Raw genomic sequence first — 15,546 nt, forward strand, 5'->3', positions numbered from 1 at the left:
TCGACAGATATTCTAAGTATCAGGATAACACAGTGTCTGGAGCATGGTGCCTACAGTGAATGGGGTGCCTAGGATGGGCGAGGTTATGAATGAACAAATAAATGAATTTATAGAAAAGAAAGATGTATAAATTGCTCTAAAAATATAAGGACATTCTTCAAACAGGAAATGTTGTTCCATAACATTTAATTACAACAGTAATTACTCCATAGCATTTAATTACTGATAAAGTCTCAACTGTTTCCTAATCAGGAATGGTAACCAGAAGCACTGTGCTACCTTGGGTAGTTGACGATATCCTGTTTACACCCTTAATCCATATGACGTGTGCTAGGTTTGATTTCTAAATATACACAGTTTTCTTGGACATATACCTTTTTCACATATATATTTGTTATTAAATATACATTTTAGAACTTTGCAATTCTATTGTCTTACATACAGAGTGTTTATGTTAACCCTTTATCAGATCAAGTATTTCCTTTTTCACTGTCAAGTGGAAATTGGGTTTTTGTTAAAGTAGCTGATCTTTCCCTAACTTCCTTCAGTTATGTTAAAAAGTGTCTATCTCTTGCTTTTATGGATCAAAGAACCCATAACCCCATCAAAATAAAAACTATTTGCTACTGATTACATTTGGTTCACAGTGACATGAAATTCATTTTCCATGAGGACTTCGTTACTGAAGCTTCATTTAGCTACCAGTAATGAAGATTCTGACTGTCTTAGTAACCCTCTTATTATTATAGCAATGTGTAACATTTAAAAGTGAGTGGCTTGATGTTAAATTCAATTTTATAAAACATCAAGGTACATTTACTTTGCCCTGTATAAGAAACTGATGAGTATGCAAGATGAGGTTAATGCAATGGGTAAAATAAATCAATTCCATGTCTCAACTAATAGCCTTAAAAGTTTAACAAACCACATAAAAGTTTGCTTTTAAATGGACACTTAGGCTAATTTGACAGCATGCTTGCCATTAGGCAACAATTACTGTCATTGGAGTGACAATTTTTCTTTTATCCCTAATCAAATCTAGGAAAAAACAAGAGGGAGGAAGAAAGGAGGACAAACTGTTTACTTCTAACATTAAATTCTGGTGCCTGTGAGTCAAACTCATTATGTTTGTATAGCTGAAGCAACCAATAAATTTTCACAGCCAGTACCTTGCACCTGAAACCTTTTGTGTGTGTGTGTGTGTGTGTGTGTGTGTAACATCTTTATTGGAGTATAATTGCTTTACAATGGTGTGTTAGTTTCTGTTGTACAACAAAGTGAATCAGCTCTACTATACATATTTCCCCATATCCCCTCCCTCTTGTGTCTCCCTCCCACCCTCCCTATCCCACCCCTCTAGGTGGTCACAAGCACCAGAGCTGATCTCCCTGTGCTATGCAGCTGCTTCCCACTAGCTATCTATTTTACATTTGGTAGTGTATATATGTCAGTGCTCTCTATGTCTGTGTCTTTATTTCTGTCCTGCCCCTACGTTCTTCAGAACCATTTAATTTTTTAGATTCCATATATATGTGTTAGCATATGGTATTTGTTTTTCTCTTTCTGACTTACCTCACTCTGTATGACATCGTTTCCAATTTCTCCAGGCAGTGTTAATTGTTCCAATCTCTGTGTTAAAATAGCCCATCATTCAACTCTTGGTTGCAATCCCTCACATTTTTTTGTGGGAATTATGTATTTACTTATCAGATTCTTTTCCGAATTGTCAGTCAGCTTTCAGAGGTCAGGAAATTGTGTTTCACTCATATTTTCCCCCAGGCTCCAACATAGTTCCTGCCTGACGTAGCATCCGCGCTTAATAGTAATAGAGTATGATTGAAAAAAAATCCCCTATTCATTATCATTTTTTCATAAAGACACATTTAACCAGAAAATATAACATTCTTTTGAAAAATAGAAGAGGGTTCTTATCTAAGAGTATACTTTTAGATCAACATTTAATCATCTTTGGAACTCATTGTCACTTCAACAAATATTTTGTTAGAACTGATAATGTCAACAATATTTGGAGACTGCTGAGGCTGATAAAAAAAAAATCAGAACTCTAAGCCTTCTGTAATTCTTCTTCCTAGTAGTATACCTGACTCTAAATCGAAAGGGGAAGATGTGTTGGTGAAAGGTGACATATTTGAGTCAATATAGTATTATGAGTGATAATTAGACTTGCACATTGAATTTCTACAGACTTCTAGGCTAACCAGGCCTTATTATGGGATATTAAGCTGTGTTACTATACTTACTTCATAATTTTTAAGAGGTAAATTCTCATATATTCCAAAGCCAATGCCTGACATATAGATATCCCCCAGAGATTAATGAAATTATTGATTGAATATGGAACTAGCTATTGGTATTTTATTTTATTTTTTTTTTAACTTTTGGTATTTTAATGCTTTTCTCCTGCAGAAAATTCAGCCACTCTTTACTGCCACAATAGTTGCTTCTCACATATGTCACTTTCAAGCATTCATTGAAATAATGCAGAGGGTTTTTCTGTACATATTGTAATCCATCATGTCCTTTAAGCAATGTAAGTTTATCTTTAGGGAGGGACCCTGTATCCTTGTGAACACAGTTTAGTGCATGATAGATAACGCCGGGTCAGCTCACTTCAGAGCTCATAAGTTCTGAAATAATAGGAAATATTTTGATTTGAAATAATAGGAATCAAAAGCCACAAGAAGTATGTTCAGAGAAAACAGGTCAATTATGGTACATTTACTTGTATATCTTTTTTTAAACCTGCAGGTTGATATGTTTCCATCAAAACCCAGCATGCATCAGTAAAACCTACAAACCTATTTAATTGTGCTTTTTAATTTCCTAACAGGCAATGTTCCCATCTAGAGCACTTTAAAATGGATTTTTTTTTCTTTTGTAAGAAAAATGTTATTGACTCAAAGATACAAAATAAATGCAGATATGCTGTTAACAGGAGACTTCAAAGTTAATAATTTTGACAGACTTTCATGCTATTGTGACCTACTTTCTTGATCTTGGGAGAAAATGTGTATTTTATTGACTATTCATGATGCCATGATAAAGTTCAGTGTTACTTCTAGGATCCAGCTTTTGTTTGTAATTGACTAAATGATCAGTGGTTTCCCTTTTCATCTAGCCTTTGCTTATTTGAAGAAAAGAAGTGCAGATAGTGCGTATAGGACTTTGTGCAACGCTTAGTCTTTGTATTAAACAAACAGGACTCACAAGATGCCATTATGACATGACACAACTATCCTTTTGTTCCCCACAGCCCCTTCTCCTGTTCCTGTAAGAAAACAGTGCCAAATTCACGACTTTTCTGAACTTTCTTAGAAATTATAAAGCCCTGGATTTACTTTAGGTCACAATCATAGTACACTTCTGAAGTATGAATATCTAATTTCTGACCATAATCTAAAGGCAAATGATTAATATCAGAGTGTCTCCCCTCCTGACATGGGGCTTCCTGCAGTGGGAGTGGGTGCCTGGTCCTTCGCTCTCCTTGAGCTCTTCCCTACCTGCTAAGAGTCCTTACAGACCCTTCCCAGTTTGGAATGCAGGGGTTCAGGGCTGTTTCTTAGTTGACCTCTCTGGGTGTGTAAAAGTATTAAAAATACTAATCACAAGTAAATAATAATACATGTTTTCTACATATGGAAATATGTGTCATATATATATAAAGTATTTTATAATATTTAACATACTCAAGCTGATTCTTTCCCTCATGTGTGCTATCATAGAATTGTAAGAGCCTCCTGTGACGTGCCCTTCCAGCTGCAGCTCCCAAACTGTAACTGGTGCCCTTTTTTGTTTGTTTGTTTTTGTTACTGAGTAGAGTTCCCTGTGCTATACAGTAGGTCCTTGATGGTATCTATTTTATATAAAGTAGTGTATATGTGTCAATCCCAAACTCCTAATTTATCCCTTCATCCACTTTCCTCTTTGGAAACCATAAGTTTATTTTCTATGTCTGTGGATCTATCTTTGTTGTATAATAAATAAGTTCATTTGTATGTTTTTTTTTAACATCTTTATTGACGTATAATTGCTTTACAATGGTGTGTTAGTTTCTGCTTTATAACAAAGTGAATCAGTTATACATATACATATATCCCCATATCTCCTCCCTCTTGCTTCTCCCTCCCTCCCACCCTCCTTACCCCACCCCTCTAGGTGGTCACAAAGCACCGAGCTGATCTCCCTGTGCCATGCGGCTGCTTCCCACTAGCTAGCTATTTTACATTTGGTAGTGTATATATGTCCATGCCACTCTCTCACTTTGTCCCAGCTTACCCTTCCCCCTCCCCGTGTCCTCAAATCCATTCTCTAGTAGGTCTGCGTCTTTATTCCCGTCCTGTCCCTAGGTTCTTCATGACCGTTTTTTTAGTTCATTTGTATCGTATTTTTTTTAGATTCCACATATAAGCAATATCATATATTTGTCTTTCTCTGTCTGGCTGGGGCTCTTTGTTTACAGGCTATCCTCCACCAGCCCACAGTTTTCTCTGCTCCATTAAACTCAGGCTGTGGCTGTGAAATCCTCTTGTACCTTTCACGTCATCCTCTTGGTCAGGACTAAAAAAGTTTTGAGGTTGCGTTTCTTTCCTGCAGCGTTCACGTTTGGACCACAGGAAATACACAGGCATCCATTTACCCACCTTAAAACGGAATTTACTCCCAGACACAGCACTACCCACTTTGGCTCCCCTGCCAGAGTAACTCACTGCCATCATTCCTACTACCCAGGTGTCATGGGCGGGAACTTGAGGACAGATCACTGAGTCCTCCAAACTCTAGGAGAACTACCTCAAACTCTTCAAGTGGCCCTCTTAAAGTCCCTCTTGCTAAGCTTTAGGTGAGAGAAGTAAGACTCTAGCATGCCTTGAGGGGGGATGGGACTTGCGGCTCTTTCTCCAATAATCTGTCTTATAAAACTCTCCCTACCCTCCTTCAGATTCTAGATCTGTGGTTCTCAACCCTGGGGGTTGAGCACCACTGCTCAGTCCTTTGTCACTTCAAGCGTCATCTGGACCAACTGCATCCGTATTACTGGGAGATGGTTAGAAGGGAAACAGCTCAGGCCCCTACTGGATCAAATTCCACGTGTAACAATATCCCCAAGTGATGTGTATCCACCTCAATATTTGAGAAATGTGCTCTTTTAGACTAGTGGTGCTCAAACTTTAGTGGATATCCTAATCAGCTGGAGAGCTTGTTAAAACACAGAATGCTAGGTCCCACCTCCAGAGCTTCTTATTCAATAGATCTGGGATGGTTCTGAGAATTTGCACTTCTAGCCAAGTTCCCAGGTGATGCTGATGTTTCTAGTCCAGGAATCGCACTTTGAGAACCACTGTGTTTACACCTACACTGTCTGATGCTACAGCCAATAGTCACGTGGTGTTATCAAGCACTTGAATCGTGCACTGAGATGCGCTGTAAATATAGAATACACACCTGATTTCAGACTTAGTATTTAAACATGCAACATATCACGTGTATTATTTTTATGTTGATTACATGTTGAAATGCTATTATTTAATGAGTTAAATAAAATATATTATTCAATTATTTTCACCATTTTTATGTTTACTATTTTTGGTGTGACTACTGGAAACTTTCAAATTACATATGTGGCTCCGCTTGTATTTCTATTGACCAGCGCTCTTTATTTTGATCTCCCTCTGGCTAAGGGGTTTCTGAGGGATTTCTGAAACTGATTCTTTGTCACCTCGATTGCAGATTTATTATTTGGTGGTGCCTCTTCCTTTGGTATGCCATAGCTAACAAATCTTGGCGCCTCAGGGAAAATTACAGTTTTAACATTTTGGGTTCCACATAATAGCTTGTTTAATTCTCATAAAAATCCTACGAACAGGCTATTATTCTCTGCTTTTTTTCAAATGAGAAACCTGAGAAATAACTTACTGAAGTTCCTCTACCAGCAAGTGAAATCCAAGGATAGGTTTGTCTGACTTTCAAGCCCATACTTTTCCACTTTACTGTGCAGCCTCCACTCTGGGACAGCAATATGTGAAAATCTGTTCTTATGAATTATTTGGAAACTATCTGCTCAACTTTGTACAAGTTGAAATCTGTAGGAGTTTTACATAAGAGTAAATATTGTCCTGTTTTTTGAATAAGGCAATCATTTCTTCTTAATGAAGCAGTGTAATTCTTCATGTTGCAAATGTCAATACTTTTAAATGCATTGTCACACTTTAATTGCTTTTTGCTGATAGGCCAATTCAGTTCTGGTGTTAGACTCGGACACCATTAGCTATGTTGTATCATTGTTTTTTGTAGTTAACATTTGATTATAACACATTCATTCTATACAACTGGACTCTACCTTTGGCAATTTCTTCTATATTTGTGCCAGACTTCTGAGAAGCCCTTCTTCTCTCTGACTTCATGAATGGTCCAAACAAATGTAATGATGCAAAGCGATAGGTTGTATCAATGGAAAAAATCCTTGACTATTACATTCCAAGTTAGCTCTCTGGAGCTAAATGACTCAAGCCATTTGATGTATCTCTGTGTGATGTTTTCTATAATAAGTAGACAGTATCTTTCTCCTCTAAATTCCTATAACCTTTCTTTAATTCTTCTAATTACATCACTTAAAACACTTTATTGAAATTGTCTATTGCATGTTCATCTCTCTGATTAGAAGATGATTCTCTTGAGGACAGGGATTAAATATATATATATACATATTAAATATATATACATTATATATATGAACATGTATGCATGCAGTGAATGGTCTTCCTTGAACTTAACCCAATGTTGAAGTGGTTTTTAAATCTATAAGAGAAATCCTTTACCTTCATTCATAGTTTTCACTTGACTGTCAAGATGAGCACCAAGAGTTACAGTTTTATAATGTTAAACTTTTCATTTGGGGGATGTCAGAATATCTCTATTTTTAAAGTTCTGTAGTCTGTAGTAGTAGTTTATAGGTATATGGGTGAATGGACTAACATTTTTCAAAAAATATTGAAAATCATATTTTTATATTGCTATGTAAAACCACTAAACATTTGTGTTTGTTTAACAAAAAAAAATACACAATCTCACTCATTTTCTGAAGAAGGTTATTTTTAAAGAATGTAGTCTAAAATAAAAAACAATTTTTGAAAATATAAATTTATTTAACATCTTTATTGGGGTATAATTGCTTTACAATGTTGTGTTAGTTTCTGCTGTATAACAAAGTGAATCGGCTATCTGTATACATATATCCCCATAACCCCTCCCTCTTGCATCTCCCTCCCACCCTCCCTATCCCACCCCTCTAGGTGGTCACAGAGCACCAAGCACCGAGCTGATCTCCCTGTGCTATGCGGCTGCTTCCCACTAGCTATCTATTTTATATTTGGTAGGATATATATGTCAATGCCACTCTCACTTCGTCCCAGCTTACTCTTCCCCTTCCCCGTGTCCTCAAGTACATTCTCTACGTCTGCATCTTTATTCCTATCCTGCCCCTATGTTCTTCAGAACCATTTTTTTAAAATTTCCATATATATGTGTTAGCATATGGTATTTGTTTTTCTCTTTCTGACTTACTTCATTCTGTATGACAGACTCTAGGTCCATCCGCCTCACTACAAATAACTCAATTTCGTTTCTTTTTATGGCTGAGTAATATTCTATTGTATATATGTGCCACATCTTCTTTATCCATTCATCTGTTGATGGACACTTAGGTTGCTTCCATGTCCTGGCTATTGTAAATAGTGCTGCAATGAACATTGTGGTACATGACTCTTTTTGAATTATGGTTTATTTTTATTTAAAAATTTAATACACTACTCTCATTATGCTCTGTCTTCCATGAACTCTACTTGGCACTGGTCCATGGACTAGGAGAGGGCAGCTTCTGTGAGATGCGCGCCATAGTATAGACGTGTGAAGGGTGGTGAGGGGAATCTAGTGACGCCCCCTTGTTTGCAGGGCCTTCTGTACACAACACACAGAAGAAGCTCCTCTGTGATCAGTTCATGTGTCTGAGTTATTTAACCTTGCATCTTTGGCTTAGTAGGACTGTCATTACAGAAAAAGTAAGTAGCACAAAAATTCATGCTCTAAAAAAGTTATGTCCTGTTTTAATGGGAAGATGTGAATCAACATGCCTTATATATAGGGAAAGGATCAGAGATACTAGAAGATTGTAACAGGCACAGGAACCATAGACCCTTTGGCATTATAAAAACATTCTGTGCACACCATGGGTGATTTACTGATTCTTACTTGTTGACAAACTGATTGCATACATGCCAAATGAATTGGAAGCAGAAGTAAATTCAGATGTAAACAAAACCATTATGGAAGATACATTTTCTTCTAACAGGAACCAATAAACCCAAGTATTCCTTCAACATAATGCATCCTGTGCCTCAAATATCCCCACGTAACTGGAAATATATTTTCCAATAATTTATTTCTTTGGATGGGTCCTCCATTTATAAAATGCTAACAGGGCATATGCAAGTTCTGGCAAACAAAGACTCTGATAGTCATAAAATACATTAATGTAATATTAAAGCAACAGAGCCAAGAAAGACTGCCAAATTGTTTAAATTCCTTCTCCCTTTTCCTAGTCCCTATTCCAACAGTAACTATTTTCCAACATCCTCATTTATTTCTTCTGATATCTCCAATCTCTTTAAAGAAACGAGGAGCTAATGACAACTAATGATTTGTGATTCACCTTATTTTTAGTAATTGTGGCATTTCCTTCCTGCCCCACAGCACAAATAATCTGTTTTTAGAAAATAATACCAGTCTATTTTCTTGCTTTTGCTGTGTTTACCTTCTTATCCGAAGGAATAAAACCAAATTCCTGCCCAAAGTGCTTAATGCTTACTGCCTACACAAATGATGAGCATTTCACTCTACCTAATATACTTAAGAACCATGCATTCAGTAGAAAGAAACTCCAAGGATCCCAGTACATAAACAAATTCCAGTCCTCTTTCACCTTGCCCTGCTCTGTAGCTTGCTTTATTCCCTGTTGCTGACATCTTACACCCTATAATACTTTTCTTTGTTTGCTCCCTACCCTTTGTTTCCCTTTTACTTGATGCATCTCCTCTGGCATTCATCTCTGACTCACCTTAGACACCAACCTGCATTTGCCCTCATCACATATCTGGAGCTTGATATCTATCTTTTCTTCTACCCCCAAAGCTAGTTCTAGACCTTGAGACCCTATGTCAGTCCTATTTCATCCTACAAAAGAAAAGTGGGCTCAAAACTAAACAAAGATGAACTACTTACTAAATAAACTTTTTTTAGTGGTACCTTATTTCCAAGTAAATCATTTTTTAAAATAATGGTGATAGTTCCTTAACTTGAAACAATTTGAGTCATTCCTTTTCTTGGAGTCTGTTATGCTAAATCCTCTATCAAATAGCTCTATGTAGCACAGCTTGGGGTTTTTTTTTTCCCATGCTTTTCCATAAGATTGGTTATTTACATGACCCTCAAATGTGTGACTGTTTCACTTGTATGTCATTTCCTTCCTTACAATAAACATCTGTAACTCTTTCAAAGCATCCTTCAGCTCAAGCGCCTTCAGTAATCAATCAAGCATATCCTTATGACAGCAGCCATGTGGCCTCACCTATTTCAGAGTGCACATGCAGGAGCTTGATTTGTATAGAATTTATATTATTACATTGTTCTAAGGAGAATTTTCAAGTGTAAGGTTTATCTCCCCAACTGGACTCCAAGCACAAGAAAGAAATCAACTGTGTCCATATATCTTTGTGTTGCTTGAAAACCTAACATATTTCTGATAGGAACATAATAAACATCAACAGCCTGGCTTTGTAAGGAATCAGTCTCCCTTTTCATACTTCAAGTTTATTATGAGAACACATTTCTTATTAGTGTATCAAAACAAAACTTGTCTGTAGCCTAAAGAGTAAGAACACACTAAAACCTTTTTACCACCCATAAAAAGAAAAAGAGAAAATCTCTCTATATCATGAGTATGGATTCAAATGACAAACAAATGAGATGGGGAATGAAAATAAAATATCACCAGAGAGATATCAAAGCTTTATTTGTTCTTTTGAAACTGTGGAGATTTGGATGTTCAGAGTTATTGCCTGAATTGTTTGTCAACAAGAGAGAGATTTGCTGCTCTCTTTTGCATCAAATGATACTTGACATGGGAGCATATATTTTGAATACCATTGTCAAATAAGCAATGAACATCATGCATTCACTAATGTGTGTATAGCATAAATGCTTAATTATCACAATAGTTATTGCAAAACTTTATATAATACGAGAAGGAGCAGAGATCAAACAAGGGGAGTAGAGAGTCCACAACTAATATTTAAGAGGAATTATGTCAATTATAGGGAATTATTTTATTACCATTTCCAGTATTCTTGAAAAATAGCAATAACAAGTGGATGTGGATCTTGATATAGAAACTTTAGACAGATTGATTGATTGATTGATTGATTAAATCCTCTTAAATATGTGATTTTTGCAACCACAGAAAATAGGAATGACACAAAGAAGAATATCTCTGTAGGAAGAAGGAAAGTTGATATAAGAGCACAACTAAAGGAACTTAGGGAAGAGAGAGAAGAGACACTTTAACACTGATTCACACTACAAGGATTAATGTTGCTTTATCTCTGTATATACATGAATAGACCTTCCATTAAATCAGTGATTTCCGACTCTAATTGTACCTTAAAACATCCTGGGGAACTTTCACAAAATACTGATGCCTAGGTCCCACCCTCAGAGATTCTGATTCAACTATAAGTTTCCCAGGTATGACTGTGTCTTCATTGTAGCCAACCATTGCAATGGGTAATTTTAAAGGAAACTTTACTTTGTTCATATCAAGAGTGAGTACACCTCAACCTACATTGCCCATGAATAAGATGACTAACCATTGGACCCATCTTGGCCTCTTTGCATTAGTGCCTCTTCATCAGGGACACAGAAAACCTGTGAAAATCATTCCCAACCTAAACTTTGATTTCTCTCAGGGGATCGTTTGAGCCGTAGCTCTGGTTGCTCCACCCAAGGGCCACCATATGTTCAGGCTTGGAGTAGCCATGCAAGAATGATAAAGCATGCAATTTGTCCTCTCCTCTGATGTTTTTAGAATATGTCCGTAGCTGTAGTCAGATGCCTCCAGTGACCATTTGCTTAGTGATATCTATAGATAACCTATAACTTTGCTCTTTTGTGGGGAGAAATCAAAGCAGCATTGATATGAGCCATCTGAAAATTTAAAAAACAAAACAAAATATTAATTAGTGCTTGCTTCGAAAGCACATATACTAAAATTGGAACGGTACAGACAGAAAAGACTAGTGTGGCCCCTGTACAAGGATGATATGCAAATTTGTGAAGCGTTCCCTATTTTTATCAACAGATGATTGGCTTAAGAAGACGTGGTATACATATACAATGGACTATTACTCAGCCATAGAAAAGAATGGAATATTGCCACTTGCAGCAACACGGATAGACCTAGAGAGTATTATATTTAGTGATGTAAGTCAGACAAAGACAAATATTATATGATATCACTTATATGTGGGATCTCCAAAATAATACAAATGAATCTATATACAGAACAGAAACACACAAACATAGAAAACAAACTTGTGGTTACCAAAGGGGAAAGGGAGGGAAGGGGTAAATGAGGAGTATGGGATTAACAAAGTACCATACATAAAATAGCTAAGCAACAAGGACTTACTGTGTAGCACAGGGAACTGTATTAAATATCGTGTAATAACCTCTAATGGAAAAGAATCTGAAAAAAAAATAACTGAATAGCTTTGTTGTATACCTGAAACTAACGTAATATTGTAAATCAACCCTACTTCAATTTAAAAAAACCCCACTAATTAATGAACTAGCATCGTGAATATATGCAGCCTAGAGCCCTAGTCAGGACAATCACTGGAAAACCTAAAACTGGTCATGTGACCCAAGGGTCGGTCAAGAGTGCTATATATCAGGGCTTTTTGCTTCGGTATTCCACACTGGCAGGCTCACATATGATATGGCCACAATCCACGAGTCACATTCCATGAGGGCCTTTCATTCAGTAGCCTGAAACACGGAGCTAAACATAGAGAATGCTTTAGATAATGTTTCCAAAGTGAGAGGGAAAAAATGAGAATACTGACATTTCTCTCTCTTTACCTTTATTTCTGTCTTCTGCCTCACTCTCCCACAATCCTCAGGGATCATAAAGCTTTGGTTATTCTTTTACTTCCTCTGTGTCAGCTCCTCCTTCTTTCTATTCCAGTTTCAGGGTTAAACTTGAGGATGGACAGTATGGGAATAAAGTCCATCATAAAACCTAGCCATTGATGTTGTAAGTGGTGCAAAAGAGTCCTTAATTTCTTCTTCTCTTCCAAAAATTTGGTTTTAAGCAGAATATATTGCTTAAAAATTATATTTTGAATATTAGTGGTTAAATAATAACTCTCTTTTCCCCTGTCTTTACAATGCTTTGTAATAGCCCTAATCCTCTCTCTGTCACCTGTCTTTTCTTAGACTTTGGACTTATTTAAGGTCCCGTCAAGGTTTAAACAATCTACAGTTCTATATTACTTCCCTATGCTCTCTTAGCAAATTGACACAATTTTGGTGACTTAAAACAACACGCAATTATTATTTCTTAGTTCTGTAGATCCCAAATCAGGGTGAGCTCAACTGGGTGCTCTGCTCAGGGTTTCACAAAGTGTCAGCACTGCTGGACCCTTACCTAGAGGCTCTGGGAAAGAATCTGCTTCCAAGCTCATTCAAGTCAGTGGCAGAATCCAGTTCCTTGTGGTTGTATGACTTAAGCCTCTGTTCTTGCAGCCTGTTGGTCAGGAACTGCTCTCAGCATCTAAAGGCCGCTCTCAGGTCCTTATCTTGTGGCCCCATCTATCTCAGTAATCGATAAATTCTCTAACTCTGTCTTCTGCTACCAGTCGGAGAAAACCTCTCTGTCTTGTAATGGCACATGGGATTGTTTTAGACTCAGCTGGGTAATCTCCTTTTTCATTAACTCAAAGTCATCTGATTAGTAACTTTAATTACGTCTCCAAATTCCCTTTTGCCACGTGAGGTAACATAATCAAATGTGTGGTGTCTCATCATATTCACAGTTCCAGGGATTAGGGAACAGAATCTTGGTGGGTCACTTTTAGAATTCTGCCCAAAACAGTTCCTTATTTTAAATCAGAAAACTGAACGGTGGGACTTGTATAACTCTATTGTTTACAGTAGCCTTAAGAGTGCTTCTCAGAGTTCATAGAAGCTGTGATAAAATTATTCCAGGGATGAAATAATATTTATACTTTTTAAACTTCTATTGTGAAAACAGTGATAATTTTTTTGTTGGGGTTGTTGTAGAGGCCACATGATTTATTAAAAGAAGATGGCACAACATAAAGAGATGCCTGAACTACAGGCATACCTTGGAGATATTGTAGATTTGGTTCCAGACTGCCAGAGTAAAGAGAGTCACATGAATTTCTGGTTTCCTAGTGCCTATAAAAGTTACTTTTACACTATACTGTAATCTGTGAAGTGTGCAATAGCATTCTGTCTTAAAAAAAACAATGGACAAAGCTTAATTAGAAAATACTTTATTGCTAAAACAATACCATAATCTGAGCCTTCAGTTGGTCATAGTATTTTTGCAATAGTAACATCCAAAAATTGATCATAGATCACTCTAACAAATATAATAATAATGAAAAATTTTGAAATATTACCAGAATTATCAAAACATGATACAAAGACATGAAGTGAGCAAATGCTGTTGGAAAAAATGGTGCAGATGGACTTGCTTGAGGCAGGGTTGCCACAAACCTTCAATTTGTAAAAATCACAATATCTGCAAAGTGCAGTAAGGCGAAGCATAATAAAACAAGGTATGCCCATAAAATTTAGTTTATAAATATTTAGCTTTTTGGTATTCTTTACACATGTGCTCATTTTCATTATGAAATCCGGTGTTTAATTCTGATGCTTTCAAAGTATAGAAAACATATTGCCTTCATTTTTACTAAATATTATTATTACCATTAGCAAGAAGGTATGAAAGAAGTAACACTACTTTCTTTGCATACGGTTGTTATGTCATTATTCTACAAATCATTTGAATCACCTTCTCCTAAGAATGTTGAAATTCAGAAAATATGAGGCAGATTATGTTAGCCTTACCAAATCCTTGATGATCAGAGTAGTGTTTTGCAAAACGAGGATGAGACTAGGTTGATACTTGACAACATAAAAAGTTAAGTGAAAGAAAAATAAAAGTTGATTAAATTCAGAATGAGTATAATGAAATATTACCTTTTTATTAGCTACTTGGCCTGCATAATTTAATGAACAAGAAAAGTCAGTGATTCAAAAAGAGTTGTTACTACTTGCATTAAAGATACGGCAGAATTGCTGTCCTCTCCCAAGTATTCCTCAAAGCTTTTTGTTCAGCTCCCCCCAAAAAGTGCCAACAAGGCCATCAGAAATAAGCATCTGCTCATTTCAAACATGTGAAACTCACTTACATGCTAGAATATCTATGTAATACATAAATGGAGGTATAGGGTCTCATTAGTGGATTTTGAGAAAAGCAATACCATTATTGGAGCAAGGCTTCGTTTCATTCATTTACAAAACTTTTACTTGATTTTATTCTTATAAAGCTAATTAGTGTTTGTTCTGGGCAGTGGTGAGAAATAGAAAGTTTGAAAGGAAACAAGTGATCATCCAGGCTCACAAAAGCTTTCACTGTCAATATAATATTAGATGTGTTTGTTCCAGCTTTCTTTCTAAGATTTTTCATAGTTTTGATCATATATGTATAGTGATTCACTTAATATTACAATTTCTTCATAAAATCAGTTTTGTCTCATTGATTCATCTTACATAAATTTCATCATCAATAATATCATCTTACACTAGATTTTTGCTGTGCTTGAGTTAATGTCTTTACATTTGAGTGATTCAATCCTTTCATCATATGCTAACTCTTCCCCCATTAATTTCTTTTATTCAACTGATTTCTGCCTAATGCACTCAGTTATAGAAAATTTTGAAATAAATTCATTAGCAGTATTATTATAAGTATTTTTTCCTGTTTCTACAGCAGCTCTTTATAACCATTAAGCATGCAGAAATGAGAGTGATGCATTTATGTATTTTTGACACATTACAACATGTAACTGAAATTGTTTTTTAAAGCTATTTCATGACATTTACCATTAATTTTACTCTAGATATCTAATTCCAAAAATTGACCAATTCTTAGAGAAAATTTAGGATATTGGTTTAGCCAAAGTCATCAAAAACCTAGAAAATTATAAAAGGCCTAAAAGCTCATAAACCTCTGTTTCCCCATCCAAAGTTACTGTTTCTAAATATTTATTTTATTGATGAAACAGAATTTGAAATAGAATTGCAATGTAAACCAATCATGTGAGTAACAAGTGTGGGGAAAAAGCAGTCATACTGCTGTTACAAGGTGGCCTGCTCTGCAAGGGT

At 36.1% G+C, this 15,546-nt stretch overlaps 1 protein-coding gene, 1 long non-coding RNA gene and 1 other non-coding gene across 3 annotated transcripts in view; all 3 read left to right on the forward strand.

Annotated features, from left to right (window-relative positions):
- ZNF804B (zinc finger protein 804B) overlaps positions 1 to 15,546 on the forward strand; it is a 502,144-nt gene that overhangs the window by 223,596 nt on the left and 263,002 nt on the right. The window lies entirely within an intron of this gene.
- The window catches only part of LOC125965390 (uncharacterized), a 208,018-nt gene that overhangs the window by 171,732 nt on the left and 20,740 nt on the right, over positions 1 to 15,546 (forward strand). The gene's annotated exons all lie outside the window — the stretch shown is intronic.
- On the forward strand, positions 11,307 to 11,417 carry LOC117199870 (U6 spliceosomal RNA). The gene has a single exon (XR_004481216.1). It is a non-coding gene; the product is annotated as a U6 spliceosomal RNA (small nuclear RNA).

The sequence above is a fragment of the Orcinus orca genome, chromosome 9 (genome assembly GCF_937001465.1).
Source record: "Orcinus orca chromosome 9, mOrcOrc1.1, whole genome shotgun sequence".
In the NCBI taxonomy this organism is placed as follows: domain Eukaryota; kingdom Metazoa; phylum Chordata; class Mammalia; order Artiodactyla; family Delphinidae; genus Orcinus; species Orcinus orca.